At 51.1% G+C, this 16,474-nt stretch overlaps 1 long non-coding RNA gene across 4 annotated transcripts; it reads right to left on the reverse strand.

The window, feature by feature from the left end:
• Window positions 1-6,276: 6,276 nt before the first annotated feature.
• LOC142905846 (uncharacterized) lies at window positions 6,277-16,131 on the reverse strand. Of its 4 annotated transcripts, none has more exons than XR_012929846.1 (7): window positions 14,694-16,131; window positions 12,546-13,218; window positions 11,714-11,821; window positions 10,338-10,461; window positions 9,706-9,801; window positions 8,804-8,874; window positions 6,277-8,370 (listed from the first exon to the last, which is right to left on the reverse strand). It is a non-coding gene; the product is annotated as an uncharacterized LOC142905846 (long non-coding RNA). The 4 variants fall into 4 exon arrangements; XR_012929844.1 differs by lacking the exon at window positions 9,706-9,801 and having other exon boundaries at window positions 12,546-12,815; window positions 13,117-13,218; window positions 14,694-16,122; XR_012929845.1 differs by lacking the exon at window positions 9,706-9,801 and having other exon boundaries at window positions 12,546-12,668; window positions 13,117-13,218; window positions 14,694-16,116.
• Window positions 16,132-16,474: the final 343 nt, after the last annotated feature.

The raw sequence follows: 16,474 nt of genomic DNA on the forward strand, positions 1-16,474 counted from the left end.
TTTAAGGGTAAGGTCGTTTAGAGGATTAGGTGTTTAGAATGTTAGAGTTTAGAAGATTTTGGGGTTAGAGGGTTGGGGGTTTAGAGAGTTAGGTGTTTAGAGATGTATGGGTTTCGATTGTTAGAGGTTGAATGGTTTAGATGGTTAGGAGTTGAGGAGGTTATAATTGTATGTGTTTAGGGGTTTAGAGGTATGGGGGTTTTGAGGGTTAGGGGTTTATAGGGTAATGGGGTTTAGCGGTTTAGAGGGTTAGGGGTTTTGGGATTTGGGAGTTTAGAGGGTTTAACACCAAGACTTTGACAACTAATATTATCCATACTAAAGGTGTTTTGGATTTCTCTCCAACACTTAATGGCACTTTTTATTGTCATGACAAACTTTACTAATTGGCTGTGTCGGGTGGTGTCTGGTTTAACGACACATTTATATTTACACGATCTAACCCGAAAATATATTTATTATGGGTTTAGAGGGTTAGGGGCTTAGAGTGTTATGTGTTTAGAAGGTTAGCGTTTTAGGGGTATAGGTGTTTTAAGGGTTAGGTGTCTTGAGGGTTAGTTCTTTAGAGGGTATGGGTGTTAAATGTAGATTTGAAGTTTTCGTGACTGCAGGGATCCATACTCTTTGGTTCTTTCGGTAAAGTCACATAGGTAGAAATAAAATAAAACAAATCGCGACGTTTTGATCGCAACACAAGCGATCTTCATCAGGTGGGACAACCACAGCAAGAAATGCTGAAGTCGGCGGGAGAGCTGCCATGGCAAGAGGTTATACAGTTAAGAGAGGGGGGAAGAGGCAAGGGGACAGAGAGAAAAGGGGGGGGGGTGTGGGGTAGGAAGAGGGGGGGGCACGTAAGCACTAGAGGAAGAGGACGTTAGGCTGGTGGGGGGACATGGGCGGGGCAGCAGTAAAACCGGCAGGTAATGATGGAAACAACAACACAAGTTAAGGCATTACCTGGTTGATAACATCCTTCCAGTGATTGTTTAATTTGTATCCATCTTCTCGGTTGAATTTTTGTCTATACCCTGGAGTCTACAAACTGAGTTGTAACTTCGGCCGCAGTTACGTTGGAGAAATAAAACGACACGTCTCGGACCGTGTTCGCGAACACAAGGCGGATCTGAAACATGGCAGAACCAATACCTCTGCCGTAGTGGCCATTGTTATAACGCTGTGGGCTCGCATGATATTGTTATTTTCGGAGGCCAAGGACAAAACTTCAATCGAGAAGATGGATACAAATTAAACAATCACTGGAAGGATGTTATCAACCAGGTAATGCCTTAACTTGTGTCGTTGTTTCTATCATTACCTGTCAATTACTGCTAGCGCCGCCCACGTCCCCCCACCCCAGCCTCACGTCCTCTTCTCCTAGCGCTCACGCGGCCCCCCTTCCTCTCCCTACCCCACACCCTCCCCTCTCTATCTCCCCCCTTGCCTCCGCCCCCATCTCATACCTGTATAACCTCTTGCCACGGCAGCTCTCCCGCCGACTTCAGCATTTTCTTGCTGTGGTTGTCCCACCTGAAAATATCGCTTATGTTGCGATCGAAACGTCGTGATTTGTTTAATTTTATTTAATTTATATCTACGTCACTTTACCGAAAGAACCAAAGAGTATGGATTCCTGCAGTCACGAAAGCTTCAAATAAAGATTAAAATAGTTTAGTTTAATTCGTTTATTTTTGAACAGTTTGTCTTTCCTGTCATTTTTTGTATTTTTTTAGTTATGTTCTGACCTGCCCGATTGGACAGCTGTGAAAACAGATCTTTGTAGCTCATCGATTTCATCCAGTGTAAATAAATATTCAGATTTAAATTCTATTGACCTCTGTGCGAGTCTATGGATTTCTGAGTTTGTGGGCCTCTGTGAGTGTATGGGTCTCTGTCTGAGTCTATGGATCCCTGTGTCAGTATATAGGGTCGCCGTATGAGTCTGAGTATCTGAAGGAATGTATGGGTCTCTGTTGGAGTCTATGGGTTTCTGGTTCTGGGTCTGAGTGGGAATCTATGGTTCTCTTGAGTATGGTTGTTTGTGCGAGTCTTAAGTGCACAAACTGAACTTAAAAAGGACATTGAGGGGTGCGGAATCCAAGTTGACTATTAAGCTCCCCGCAGTGCAAGCCAGCTCTCTAGTCGTGTCATCATACAGCCCCTGTAATTCTTTATAATAATAATTAGACTTACTCCAGGAAAGCCACGCTGAGTCATAGTAAGGTCCTGAATTTGGTTTTAATTGTAAGATCTTTTCAATCAATGAATAACGAATGCTTACACAAGTGGGGGGAAACCGGAGCACCCGGAGAAAACAAACGTATGTGAAGGGGCAGCATTTTAAACCGTACAGGTGACGATGGCGATGATCCCACTTGCTATAATGCCTTCTCCTGGCCAGTCAGATGCTTTCTTCTGGCCAGCCAGGAGAAGGCACCTCAATGTCCACGGGAAGGGGGTTTCACAATATTTACTGTGTGATCCACCAACCCTTGCTGCCTTCTACAGTGCTGGATCGCAGGCTTGCGTCACCACCTTCTGGCGAGTATTTGTAGTTATTATTTAAAGCTATATAGCGCTCACAAGAACGACTCAAGAGGCGCGAGGAGCCACAGACATGCAGGAAGGAAGCCACGTGGTGAGCCAGTACCAACGATTGTCCAGGCTTTACGGTACTCTATGTATGGAGGCATTATTGGCTAATTAATAACGAGTGTTTGTACAAGTGGGGGAAATCGGAGCACCCAGAGAAAAGCCACGTGTGTGAAGGGGCAGCATTTTAAACCGTACAGGTGACGATGGCGATGAGTCCACTTGCTGTACTGCCTTCTCCTGGCGAGGCAGGTTATGCACCTCGACGCCCACGGGAAGAGGATTTCACAACATCATTGTGCGGTGATTTACGAACCCTCGCTGCCTTCCCCAGTGCTGGATTTGAGACGTGCACCACTAACACCAGGCGAATGATAACAACAAAAACTATCTTCTTTGGTTCTTTCGGTAAAGTCACGTAGAATGAGAATAAAATAATACATTTCTCATTCTACGTGACTTTACCGAAAGAACCAAAGAAGATGAATCATTGCAGTCACGAAAGCTTTAAATCGAAACAAAAACTATACTTATTACTTGGTAGCAACAGGCGAAAGAAAACAACAGGCAAATTATAACAGGCCAATTAAAACAGGCGAATGATAACAGGCAAATGAAAACAGGCGAATGATAACAGGCGAATGATAACAACAGGTGTATGTTTAGAACAGGCGAGTAATAACAACAATTATTATTTACACTTAGAACTTGATAACAACAATATTTATACTTATAACGTGATCAAGCAGGCCTCAGAGGTGCGAGGAACCACAGACAATCAGGAAGGAAGCCACTTGGTAAGCTGGCACCAACGATTGCCCAAGCTCTGTGACCCTATTGATACGTTTTTATCGACCAGATAGCGAGCGTTACGTGTGGGGGGGAAACCGCCCCCTTCGGTGCCTCCATGGTCCAATAGCTGGTCTTCTTGGCGCCACGGTCCCGAGCCCCCTAAAAGTTCCTCATGGAGCAAATCAACGGGTGGGCCATTGCCTTGTCAGGGCTCATTCATTGCTCCGGATCCCACCTGAAAATGCCAGGCGCAGATCCCCACATCATTAAAGCCACGGATGCATTCATCCCAGATATAAACAATTGCAAACTATTTGACTATTTTTTTTTACTTTAACCAGGCAAGGCCCACTGAGCTATACAGCTCTCTTTCAGAAGCGGCCACACAATTACAGCTCAACAAATTGGCTTATTACGTGGACATTAGTAGCCAAATACTCTAAACATGTGTTAATAAATGTGGAGGGAAAACCCGGAGGATCCGGAGAAAAATACACGCGACCACGGGGAGATAACATACAAACTCCAAATACAAAGGTGTCAGGGTAAGGATTTAATACACGACCTCCTGTATACCCTACAAAATAGTTAACATCTCGCCACCGTGGCGCCCAATTCTGATCACATGACATAGCAAAACGAACGTCGCGGTGCATAGCAATAATTCAATTGGGCAATTACTGAGCGTTCATAAACGTGAGGGGATACAGGAGTACCCAGAGAAAACCCACTCGTGCAAGGGGGCAACCCTCTATCCCATGCAGACAGAGATGGTGCTTATCCCACTTGCTGTACTGCCTTTTCCTGGCCAGCCAGGATATGCTACCTCAACACCCACTACACCATGAACTTTGTGAACCGAGTTTAAATTTCTGGCCACGGCGAACATCAGTGGCTATCTCCCTCTTCCTCTCTCGTTCCTGCTATTATCTCCCTAATAGCAGGAACGAGAGAGTCCCTCCCACTATCTACCTCTCCAATCCGTCCCACCATCTCCCTCTTCCTCCCTCGTCCCTCCCACCATCTCCCACTTCCTCCCCAGTACCTTCCACTATCTCCCTCTTCCTCCCACTTGGCTTTACTATCTCCCTCTTCTCCCGTCCCTCGCACTATCTCCCTTTTCTTCCCCCATCCTTCTCACTATCTCCCTCTGCATCTCCAATCCCTCGCACTCTCTCCCTCTTCCTTCCCCTTCCTTCCCACTATCACCTTCTTACTCTAACCGATCTGCCTAATCCTCCGAAATAACTCCCACTATCTCCCTCTACTTCCCCAGTCGCTCCAACTATCTCCCTCTTCATTCCCCTTTCCTGCCACTATCTCCCTCTTTCGCCCCCTTCCCTCCCACTATCTCCCTCTTCCTCTCCCGTCCCCCCCGCTATCTCCTTCTTTCTCTCCCATCCCTCCCACTTTCTTCCTCCCCCGTCCCTCCCACTATCTACTCATCAACCCCCATCCATCCCACGATCTTCCTCATCCTCTCCCGTACCTTCCGCACCTTCCTTATTTAACACCATCAGGTTCACAGACTCGCCCTCGCTTCTCCCAAGTCAAATAGCCTAGCTTAGACACAACCCTCACCATGTTACACTGACGGCATCGACCGAGACAGCCAACAACTATCCGGCCGCCCAATTATCTAGTGAAGACGGCAGCGACCAAGTCGGCAAAGACGACAGTGCCGACGAGACGACTCCACTTCCCAGAACCTGCAACCACGAGCTCTCGCTCTCCGCTGCTTTTATCCGACTCGGCGTGGCCTGGCTCCGCCCTGGCCGCGCCTCCCTTCTCCAACCCACTAGCGGGTTCCAGGGTCTTCCAGACAGGGTCTCTGTGATCCTTGCCCCAGTGCCTCCGCCCTGCTGACAAACCCGCGTGAGGCTCACTGGCGTGTGTACTCCCCGTCCACCGCAGTTGCCGCTGCTGGACAACTATTACTCTACAGTTGTACTGCCCTTCTGTACCGTGCCCCCGAGCCATCAACACGGACTCACAGCATCAACACAGACTCACAGCATCAACACAGACTCACAGCATCAACACAGACTCCCACGATCAACACAGACTCACAGCATCAACAGACTCACACGATCAACAGACTCACACCATCAACACGGAAACAGGGTCAGTGAGCAAGACGGCGGATGAGTGCATACATGATGTGAGTGGTGGTGAGTTCAAGTTGAGCACCCAGTTTTAAATCTCATTTACTCCCACCACCACCCCACCACCCTACATACAACAGTCGGAAGTAAATGCCTACACACCCTACATACAATCGTCAGTAGTAGGAGTGGGGAGAAGAGGGCATCAGTGGGGGCGAGGCATGAAGCGTTGAGAAGCCCTCAGATACTCCATAAAACCCCGAGTTTCATGGAGTATAATTTTCAGCATTACAGTTCCATTTTTTTACGTTAACAAATGTCTCGCGATATATTACACCGTATAGGTAACTAGATTGGGCGAGGGATGGTCTTTTTCGTTGAACAATCAATAAAGCTACGGTGTCGTACTGTGCCCGTATCCGTGTACGGTACTGTGCACTAAAGGAAGAAAAATCGAGTGGCTGAACCTCACTGCCTCCTTACCGGAGGCTGTAAACATCAAGGGACCTGAAAACTGCGATGGGACGTGAAAGACAACATGGAGAGACAAGAGGGCGCCACGTGTGTTCTTCCATGCCAGCAGCAGCATCATCGCAGGCAATGAGGTTCAAATGGGCACAGGAACTTTGAGGTGGACCCACGAGTGGTCGAGCCACAGGGGCGCGCAATCGGCGACCTCTATACGCTTGGCGCAATCCGCACCGTCATTTCACGGAGCCCTTGTCCACTCGACGAGTGCGACGACGCCGTCCCACCGTCATTCGGCGCCTCGTGGTGACATCACAACAGCAAAGTGACAGGTGTTGTTTATTCATTTCTTGAGGCAATTCGAGGGCCCGGTTACATCACGTTGTGATACACGCACACACCGTCAACATATACTACACCAGTTATTAAAAAAAAATCAGGGGATAGAAAGGTGGGGGAGCAGACCCGACCACAGGTATTGTTGTAAGACGTCAAGCGGACCGGGGGTTTTAAATGCAAGTCCATGCGGACACCAACATCCGAACGATTGTACCAATAAATCCTGAACCTTCTGGAAGATTTCAGCTCCCGCTGGTTTGGATCAGGGTGATGTTGGGGCAAATTCTATTAATTGGGAAAGGCGGCAATCTTGTGGGAATGTCCTCGCCAGAGAAGAAACTTGTCGCTTCCATGTTTTATTTTCATCCGACGTCCCATTAGCGAGATCCAGAGCGTGACGGACTCATATGGAGTCGGCCTCCTGTAATTTTTCTGGTCTCATTCTCACCACAGGTGAAGGCAGAGCCACACATCAACGTGCCAATGGGGCCACGGTTGAAGTGGTGGGGCCACGGTTGAAGTGGCGGTGGCCACGGGTCATGTGGCCTCGATGTATTTTCCATGTTGAAGGCCGATTGCCCCAAACATTGCCCGTCATATGCAGTGTCACTGAATAACGTGTGAAACATACTGTAGCATATACAAAATTGTATTTTCTTCATACATTAAATACAATAAACACAATAAACATGAAATGCGTATAGGACATTTATAACTCTCTCAATGACCAAACTTGTATTTTATGAACACACTTATACGAGCAAAATATGACAAAAGTGTTCCAGATTTCAGTTTCAATTGAGACTGAAATCCGGAATCATTACCCCCTACTGACAGACTAATAATACCCGCTCGCAGGCCAAGTGCTGATTCACCTTGGGGCCTCGCCTGGTATAGAGGTCGTGGGTTAAATCCTGACGCCTGTATATCTGGAGTTTGCATGTTCTCCCCGTGACCGCGTGGATTTTTCTCTGGGTCCTTCGGTTTTTCCCTCCACATTTAGAAACATGCGTTTAAAAGTATTTGGCTGCTATATATTTCTGCGTGACAAGCCACTTTATAGCGCTTTCATTTGTGGCCCGGTCGTTCCTGAAAGAGAGCTATACAGCTGAGTGGGCCTTACCTGGTAAAATAAAAATAGATTAGTTTTGTTAGTTTATTTTGTGCCACAGGGGGACAGCTACAGGGGGGGGAGGGTGCCCATTAAAATGGTCGAGATGAGATGCAACTTAAGGCGCTTGTGACTTCCCAAAAATATTATTTATGGCAGGTTTTCACATCTAAACATCCCGGGTGGCATTGAAGCCAAGAGCTCCCACCCTAGGTGAGTAGCTACGAGAGCGGTGCTGTGCACGGCGACACGCCACTTTCTCCATCTGCCTGACTTGGTATTCTTTTTTGTTACTTAAATAAATGTTAATGTTTCGTTTTGTGTACGCGTGTATGTACACCGTTTGGGGAGCGGTGGTGCAGCAGTTTGCGCACTACGAACTCAGCCATCTGAGTACGTGGTGTGGTGTGTATAACATCGCAAAACTGGGGAGGACAAAGGCAGCCAGACGTGGGGCTGGCCACACAACCACTTCGGTGCCATGCCGGCCATCATAGTTGCTACCCGTTAACAGCACTTGCCCCAGCAATCTGTTAACGGCGATACGGCGTACCTTTGTCTTTTTGTACAATTGTGTGCTTCTGTGTGCGACACATGCGACGATGTAAATGTTTGTGTTTGATAAATGTACATCCGCAATGTGTGTGTGACGCGTATAATGCGCGTGTGTGACGAGGGTTGGAACAGCGATTCACGCACTGCCCTATCCACGCGGCGACCTCTCCTCAACGTCTCGAGCCTCGGCGGAGAGCGCCGCGAGGTTCGACTCCAACTCCGGCTTTCCAGGGACAAACCCCCCCCCCCCAATGCCCCTCCCCCCAGGCCCATGGGGGGGGGAAGTCGCCCCCCTCCCTCACTCCACGCTCAGGAACTTCCTCTTCTTCGCCGTGTTCATGTACGGTCGCCAAGGCCACTCCACCTCGGCGGTGGCCGCGTTGTCCAGCGTGCCCAGTTTAATCTCATAGACTGCGCGACACACAAAAGCAAAGATCCACCCCATGCAGCCTTTAACAGACGGAGTGGGAAAAGCGCTGTTCGTGTGTTAGCATGTAGGAAAGCTAGCACGGCACACCAAGGGGTGGGTGTGGGTGGCCAGCATTACGTCCGATCATCTTTGAATTTACACATCGCATCCGGGGTGGGGGAATGCGAGTCGGGTCACGGTACAGCGAATGCGACCAGAGCAGCGACCCCACCGACTCAAGTTCCGATCCGCTCTACAAGTCACCCGCGAGCCACCTAGCCCGAGGCTAGACTCTTACATTCAGCCCATCATCCTCTCAGGGGTCGATAAAATTTACAACCACTTCGTAGGGAAGTCCACAAGGAATGTGGAATTTCCACCGCCTCTGCAGGGGTGTAAAGTGGAGACGAGTAACAATGTGTCAGGCAGACTTACGCTCCATTTCGAATCACGGTCCCACCTCCTTCAACTCGATGTCCTTGCCGTCGCGCTTGTAGACGTTGTGTCTGTTGGGAGGGAAGGGGGGGCACAGATGTCACGGGAGGGGTCGTGGCAAGTCACACGGACGGCGCTGGACTCTCATTACGCGTCCTCGCAGACGTTTGCCAGTTAGAGGCCAGCGGCCACCCTGTTTAAAACTGCGGATGCATTAACAAATGAACAACATTACGCGCCTTCAGCTTCAGAGATGGCGTTAAATAAAAACTGTGCTGTTGCTCGAAAACTAAAGTAAAACGAAACTATTTTTATTTTACCACTGAGCTATGTAGCTCTTTTTCACATAAAAATGTATAGCAGCAAAATACTCGAAATTCAAGTTTCTAAATGTGTATGGAAAAACCCGGAGGACCCGGAGAAAAATCAAAGTGACCAGGAGGAGAACATGCAAACTCCGAATATACAGGCGGACACACAGCACCTGGCCCAAAAGTCTGCTCACTCTTTCCCATTCCGAGACATCTGCAAGTTGCCGGGTGGTAGGTGTCACGTTCACAGATGAATCTCGGTACGCGCGAGCGGCTCGGCGTTAATTTTATTTATAGAGGCGTAGCGCTGCTGTTTTTAAAAGGCGTTGCCCTCACCGCAGAGAACCGTAGTGACACGACCGGCACTCTATGGAACAAAACTGTGCCACACGCCCTCCCGCATGGTCTTATGGGAGCCTCGGTATGTCTTCAGGTCAGAAGACGTACTTGAGTTTTTCTTACGGTTCCGTTTTGACGACGTATATGTACATCATGAAAATGAGAAAGGGTTATAGCCTATACGAAGGATCTTTGTGCTTTGGGGATGGGGGAGGAAGATGTGGGTGAGACTGGCACGGTGCCCGCACGCACCCTCTTTCCGAGTCGCGACGTGAAGTTGTGCATCACGAGGTGTGGGAATGCCTCGGACATCATGTCCACGTCCGGATGTCGTGCCGCATCACCACGCTCGAGAGTGTCAAGTACACCGTGGCATCGTACCACGTGTCACATGAACAGCACGCCGGAAAGTTAGACACACCACAGGTGTCACACAGACTGTACTGGAGAGTTAAACACACTGCCCTTCCATCAGCGGCATCATACCATATCACACCACATACACAGTTAAGACACCACAATTCCCCGTCTGCAGCGCCATACTACACACCGCACATCGTACGCACAGCTAAATACACCTCCATCCCCCGTCTGTTGCACCGCATCACACACGTCACACCATGCATCACACCGGGGAGCGGGAGCGGAGTGGCTATCTCATTACACTACAAATCCGGTGACCTGACTTCGATTTCCAGTGTATCCAAGCATCGACAGTGGGGAGACAAAAGGGGCCAGATGCGGTAATGACCACACCACCCACCCCGCCGTGTGCCCTGCCGGCCTTCGTAGGTCGCTCGACAAACAGCACTTGCCCTGACAGCCTGTTAAAGGCTACATGGGGGAGCTTTGTCGACTGTGGTGCGTGCGCGTGCCTGGCATACCGCGGTGCTCATGCAGGACGATGAAGTCGTTGACGGCGTTGGCGCAGCACGCCCACACCAGCGCCTGCAGCTTGTGGCCTCCGTGGTTCATCGGCTGAGCGTTCGGCAGGATCAGCTTCATCTCCTGCGGTGGTGGTGGGATGGTGGTGGTGGTGTGGTAACATGACAGCAAGCGGTCACACGCCGAGTCCGCTCTTTCCACCGGCGTCCGTCCCGGCCACGCTGCGTTCGCCCCCCCACTTCTCCGCCCTCCCACTGTATCCGACTCGGGTTGTGTTGTTTGTTTTTTCCATTGCGGAAGCCGAGCCTTACCGGTATATGGGGTCGCCAAACCCCGTGTTGGCACAACTGGGATGCACCATTGGAAAAACTTTACTATTTATATTTTACCAGGTAAGGCCCACTGAGCTATGCAGCTCTTTTCCAGAAGCGACCTGGCCACAAATCATAGCTCAACTAAGTGGCTTATCGTCATGTGGAAATTTATAGCAGCCAAATACTCTTAAACGGACGTCGATTCTAAATGCGGAGGGAAAAACCGGAGGACCTGGAGAGAAATCCACGCGACTCCTCGGAAAGAGGCACGCAACTCCAAATATACAGCAGGCATCAGGGTCAGGATTGAACCTGCGACCTCCTGTATACCAGGTGAGGGAGTTAACATCTCGCCACAGTGGCGCCCCCCCAATGGTACATCTTTCCGTGACCACCGACCGTGCGTAGTGCTACAGTAGATACATTTTCGATGAATGGAAGGGATCGGTCATCGGGAAAAGGCGGACTGAATCGCGAGGAATGAAGTTGACAAAAGCTGCATGCACCAAAGCAAAGTGTCCAATGCTCCACCACTTACGACCCCCCCCCCCCCACACAGCCTCCACCTTTCATCAACAACCAGATTTCTTCTGGTTAACTCAACGGATGCGAGTTGTCTCACACTGCACAAGCCCGATGATTGGTCGACACGGCTCGTGTGAGGTGCAAGGAACTGATTCTAAATCCGATAGAGAACATGTGTGTGTGTGCGGTAATTTAGCAGTTAGCATGCTGCCCCACAAACCTAGTGACCCGAGGTTGATTTCCGTTCATGGCCAACACCAGTGGCGATTATCTGAACTGGTCCTGGGACTCCCCTAGATCAACTCAGCCTCAAATGAGTACCTAGTGCGGTGTGTAAACATCATTACCAGAGAGATAAAGGTGGCCAGTTGTGGTGCTAGCCACCTACACCCTCGCAAACAGCACCTGTCCCAAAAGTCTGTTAAGGCTATATGGGGGACCTCTGTCTTTGCGCGCTTGTACACATGCAATACACGAGGACCCACATTCCTCGTGTGACCCCAAACCCTGTAGCCCCTGTGACCCCGTGCCCGCACCTTGATGAACTGCTTGAGGAGGGAGCTGGGGTCGCGTGAGCTCGTCGCCATGATGTGGGTCCTTCACACCGGCTCAGCGGTACTCGTCATCCATGTGGCTGCTCACTCCTACTGACACGGGGGGGGGGGGGGGTGGATAGAAAGAGGTGGTAGATGGGGCAGGGGGGATGGAGAGGGTAGGTTATCATTTGCCATACTTCCCCATGCAGGTGAGTGAAGGTGTGTGTGGGTGGATGGAAGGAGCGACCAGGAATGGTTTAGAATATCACTCTGCAGTGATCGCGTTGATTTTGTGTAGCGAGCTGAGCACTAATGAGACCTGGATGAGTCCCAATTGCAAGAGTGGGTGGGTGATATGGCAGGTGAGTGGGTAAATTGAGTAAAATGATGAGTGAGTGAATGAGTGCGTCAGTGCATGTTAAACCTCTTTGTTACAGCACGTAGCCAACCGTGGTAATCGGAAGTGTGACAAACTAACCACAAAAAGTAGTTCTCAAGAAATGAGTTTGTCAATCTAGACGATGATTTAAAAGTGCAAAGCTCCAGTGGCTTCCTAATATTGTAAGGAAGACCGCTCCAGAAGGAAGACTGCTCCAGAAGCACACGTGATGTGGTGACCACGGCCTTCATTCGACATTCCACCAAAATTTACGCCAGCCACCACACACACACACACGGCCGACTCTTTTCCGCGTTCACGCCATGGGATTTTTCAAAGTCCACTTGGGAAGTAATCGCCGTGCAGTATTTATGGTCAACGCAACTGCGGCATTAAACCCATTAAACCGGTGGGGGGGGGGGGTTGAGGGCCCGCCGTTCTCGATCCACGAACCTCCGCGGCAAAACACGGTGCCACCGCTTGGCAGGAAGGACCGACGGCGAGCCGGGGATGCGCGCCGACTCGGCGTGTCTAGCGGGCGGAGACGCGCGACGCTTATCCCCCTGCCTCGAGAGTCTCGCGGGAAGGAAGAGAGAGAGAGAGAGATGCGAGGAGACGTGATGGTGAGGGATGTGAGATCACCCTCCCCTCCCTGGTCGAACTCCACGGCCTTCTGGAGTTCAAGCGCCTCCCACCGCAGGTCCGTAGGCAGCACCAGGTTTTCTTCGGTGACGACGTCAGGGGGACAGGGGGCAGTGGGTAGGGGGCGGGCAGGGGAGAATTAACAAGGAAGAAAAATCATGCGCAAGCATGGATTCATTCGGAAACGCTTTCAACGCGCGGTTGTCTTGTCGCCTGTATTGTCAGACCGTCTTGTACCATCTTAGTCAGTCTTGCGGTCTCATTGTCTCTAGATCCGTCTCTAGTCTGTCTTGCGTGTCTCAACGTCTCTAATCTGTCTCGCTGTCTCTCGTCCGTCTTGTCGTCGCGAGCCCATCTCTAGATCCGTCTTGCCGCCCGTTACCATCGAGCGCCCTCTTGAGCCGCGCCTTCTCCTCTACGAGGATCTTCTTGGCCTCCTGCGCCTTGCGGTAGAGGTACTCGCCGTGCAGTTGCGCCTCCTCAGCTGCAACACCAAACAAAGACAAAGATCCCCCATGTAGCCTTCGACAGGACTGTCGGGTGCAAGTGCTGTTAACGAGCAGCACATTTGATACACCAAGGGGGGTAGGTGGCCAGCACCACATCCGGCCGCCTTAATCTCCCCAGTGGCGATGTTTACACAACGCACCAGGTACTCATTTGAGGCTGAGTTGACCAAGGGGAGGCCCAGGAACGGAATCGTCACCAGTGTTGGCCGTGAGCGGGAATTGAACTCGGGTCGCTGGGTTAGTAGTGCAGCGTAGTGCTAATCGCGAGACGACCATAAACAACAACCGCCATTCGCCACGAAGTGGTGGAGAAGTCACCACGGCGCTCGTGCCAGGCTACGTGCAGGTTAAGGCCACATGAAGCGTCGAACGCCCGCTGGCAGCAGGAGGTCAGACAGACAGACAGACCCAGGTTGCCATTGGTTGCTTGACTGAGATGACTGGCCGATGCACCACCTGTGCCCCCTACTGTGCTACACTACCGCTCCCACCTACACAAACTCTCTTGGGCTATACTCTTTGGTTCTTTCGGTAAAGTCACATAGGCATAAAATATAAAATAAATTAAATCACGACGTTTCGGGCACAACACAAGCGTCCATCATCAGGTGGGACAAACCACAGCAAGAAACAATTGCCGACGTGGGCAAAAGAGCTGCTGTAAACAAGAGACTATATAGGTAAGAGAAGGGGGGAGGATCAGGGAGGAGAGATAGAGAGGGGGGGGGGGTATGAGGAGGGGAGTGCTGAAGAGAGCGGGGCTGGGAGTGGGAAGCTTAAGAAATTAGAGATGCGGAAAGTTAAGGCAACACCATAAAGCAGTTAAGGTTTTACCTGGTTAATAACATTCTTCCAATGATTACTCAATTTGTATCCATCTTCTCGGTTGACGTTATGTCTGTGTTTATATATCTGGATGGCTTGATGAACAAACCTTTGATAGTAGCCCGAAGGTTTGCAGAGCGGCACCACGATACTCCTAGCGACGTCGTTGATTAATGTCTGTAATTAATATCGATGGTGAATCTCTGTAATTAATATCGATGATTCGATTCCACGAGAACAGATTCCACAAGAATCGATTCCACAACTATTTTAGTAAAGCGAAGTACGCGATTCTATTCAAACGTGCTCGTTCCGGTCTCATCAGAATCGGTATTGATTCTGTGCTGGAGGAATCCAATGAGCTATAAAGCTCTTTGATCACAGATGTGCCAGTAGGGGGCACGGGGTCATAACGTCACAACAACAAACAATACAAAAACGATAGGAGTGCAAAGGGAATGGTAGCAAACCACTAAAAATAGGTTAAATAAACCATATAAGTTCATACTCTTTGGTTCTTTCGGTAAGAAGTCTCGCTCTCCGTTCCACCCACTACAACTGGCGTCAGAAGTAGCCAAATAGTAAGATGAATCGCTATAATGGAGACGCGAAGAAAAACTCGTACCAGGACTCCAGTGGAAGAGGAGGACGACTCAACACCACCGGGGTTGGCAGCCCCGGAAGGGGGAGGAGAAGCGACGCCGGCCGAGCTGCTCACTGCCCGGCAGCCCGGCGGCTCACCGTCGGAGAGGGCGCTTCAGGTGGCTCACTCCCGCCTCGCCCAACTCCTGCACGCGGCGGCATCCATCCTCGACGAAATACATCGCGGGTTATAACCACAACAAATATAACCACAATCACTGCGACCATAATCGCCATAACCACAAATATAACCATAACCACCAGCTACATAACCACAAGTATAAACACTACTGCCACAAATATAACCATAACCACCACAACAACCACAATGATGCTGATACACTCTCACACCATGTGGGTCCCCTTGTCTCCTTGTGTCTCCCTGTGGGTGAGTGGATGGGTTGGCGAGAGAGTCGGTGGGTTGGCAAGAGAGTCGGTGGGTTGGTGAGAGAGTGGGTGGGTGGCAGAGTGACTGGTGGCAGAGTGAGTGACCGGTGGCAGTGGGTGACCGGTGACTAAGTGGGTGGGTGGCAGTGGGCGACCGGTGACGAAGTGGGTGCGAGAGTGGGTGGCTGAGTGGGTGGCCGAGTGGGTGGCTGAGTGAATTGGTGAGTGGATGAGTGCCAGAGTGGGTGGGTGAATGTCTGAGTGGGTGGGTGAGAATCAGTATGTTTTTGCTGGAGGAATCCGATGAGCTATGAAGCTCTTTTTCATAGATGCCCAGAGAGTGGCTGAGTGGGTGGCTGAGTGAGTGTCGGTGGGTGTGAGTGGGAATGAAATCTAACCTGCACCTCTGCATTGCAAGTCCAGCGAGCTAACGCCCTGCGTGTGGTGGGGTAAAGTGTGGGCATGGCCACTTTGCTCCAACACGTCCGGACCAGCGTGGAAGAGTAGACCAAATACCTCTATATAGCGGCCTCTAGTGGATGCCTTTTCCAGCAGCAGGCGATTCGCCTCCACAACAAACCCGTCCCTCCAGGGATAAAAACACACGGCAGTCTGGGAGTGCCTCTCATCAGCTATGGCTCAACACGAGGGCCACTCTGGGGCCGGTTTCCACCGTCAGCGCCTCATCAGCAGCAGCAGCAGGGCCGGGCTCTGCTTGAAGCAGCGCCGTGAACTCAGCAGGCGTCTAGGACGTGACGGCTGTGGGCCAGGCGCCTCCTCCTCTGTCTCCCCCCACCACCGCCGCCACTGCTGATGTGTGCACACCGCGCGAGGTTCTCACCTTCAGGCTGAGTCGACGTAGAGGAGGCCCAGCGAGCCGCCGCTTCAGAAGATTTCGCGACCCACTGACGGTGGCCGTGAGCGGGAAACCAAATCAGCCGCTCGCCACCCACAATCCACAGCGCGCGCCGCCTCCACTAGCCCCCTGCCTAACCGGAAGTAGAAGAGGGGGGAGGGGGGTGGGCAATGGGGGCGTGAGGGGGGGGTTGAGGGGGAGCATGGGCGGGGGTTGCCAGGGGGAGCAAGGGGGGTCGCGAGGGGGGGATGCTTGGGGGGGGGGGGGTTGTGAAGGGGGAGGGGCAGGGGGGAGAAAAGGGAGCATGGGGGAGGAGCTTAGGTGAGGGGGAGGAGCTAATGGCTATTACACCACGCCGCGTCTCGCGCCACGTGCTTCCCCTGGCAGTTTGGCCGTTAGGCGTGGAACCGAGCTGTGGGTGAGTGGTGGCGGCGGTGGTGTGAGTCTTTCTATGTGAGTCTGTGTGTGAGTCTCTCTAAGTGAGTCTGTGTGTGAGTCTCTCTGTGTGAGTCTGTGTACGT

Source organism: Petromyzon marinus, chromosome 59, assembly GCF_048934315.1.
Source record: "Petromyzon marinus isolate PM22_M1 ecotype Great Lakes invasive population chromosome 59, UKy_Petmar_22M1.pri1.0, whole genome shotgun sequence".
Lineage (NCBI taxonomy): Eukaryota > Metazoa > Chordata > Hyperoartia > Petromyzontiformes > Petromyzontidae > Petromyzon > Petromyzon marinus.